The sequence below is a fragment of the Lissotriton helveticus genome, chromosome 2_2 (assembly GCF_964261635.1).
Source record: "Lissotriton helveticus chromosome 2_2, aLisHel1.1, whole genome shotgun sequence".
NCBI lineage: Eukaryota > Metazoa > Chordata > Amphibia > Caudata > Salamandridae > Lissotriton > Lissotriton helveticus.
In genome coordinates, this window is record NC_136060.1 from 344,597,660 (window position 1) to 344,599,043 (window position 1,384).

Sequence of the window (1,384 nt, forward strand, 5' to 3'; positions counted from 1 at the left end):
CTCCACATAATTACACTGCACTCAATGCAACATACACTCCTAATACCACTCAGTGCCACATAATTACACGCCACACAATTACACGCCACATAATTACACTGCACTCAATGCAACATACACTCCACACAATACCACTCTGCCACATAATTATATGCTACATAATTACACTGCGTTCAACGCAACATACACTCAAAATACCACTCAGTGCCACCTAATTACACGCCACATAATTACACTGTACTCAACGCAACATACACTCCAAATACCACTCAGTGCCACATAATTACACGCCACATAATTACACTGCACTCAATGCAACATACACTCCAAATGCCACTCACTGCGACATAATTACACGCCACATAATTACACTGCACTCAATGCAACATACACTCCAAATACCACTCAGTGCCACATATTTACACGCCACATAATTACACGGCACTCAATGTAATCAGGGCTCCACAAATCCACTCGCCCGCTCGACCGGGGCCTAAACGGCGTCCTGCTCATGGCGGGCTTGGGGCTTAGCTTCCAAACCCTACCCCCAGGCCAGGGAGAGCCTCTGCAGGCCCCGATGGACCCCAGCTCCCGGAACCTCGGCTGGCTTGCAGGACGGGGGCTCCAGCACCCCGGGACCTGCCGGACAGAGTTCATGCCCCAGGCCCAGTCCCATGTTCCGAACCCTAGCCAGGCCGGGGAATGCCTCCCCAGGCCCAGAGGGATCCTAGCGCCCAGACCCTCGACTGGCTTGCAGGACAGGGGGCTCCAGCACCCTCGGGGCCTGCCAGATGGAGTTCAAGCCCCGGGCCAGGTCCCAGCTTCCAAACCCTAGCCAGGCTGGGGAGAGCCTCCCCGGGCCCCGGTGGAGCCCCGTCCCCAGCGCCCGGAACCTCTGGTGGCCTGCGGGACGGGGGGCTCGCGCACCCCGGGGCTGGCCGGCCGGAGCTCAAGCCCCGGGCCCGGTCCCACCTTCCGAACCCTAGCCAGGCTGGGGAGAGCCTCCCCGGGCACTGGTGGAGCCCCGTCCCCAGCGCCCGGACCCTCTGGTGGCCTGCGGGACGGGGGGCTCGCGCACCCCGGGGCTGGCCGGCCGGAGCTCAAGCCCCGGGCCCGGTCCCACCTTCCGAACCCTAGCCAGGCTGGGGAGAGCCTCCCCGGGCCCCGGTGGAGCCCCGTCCCCAGCGCCCGGACCCTCTGGTGGCCTGCGGGACGGGGGGCTTGCGCACCCCGGGCCGGCCGGCCGGAGCTCATCCCCGGGCCCGGTCCCACCTTCCAAACCCTAGCCAGGCTGGGGAGAGCCTCCCCGGGAACCGGTGGAGCCCCGTCCCCAGCGCCCGGACCCTCTGATGGCCTGCGGGACGGGGGGCTCGCGCACCCCGGA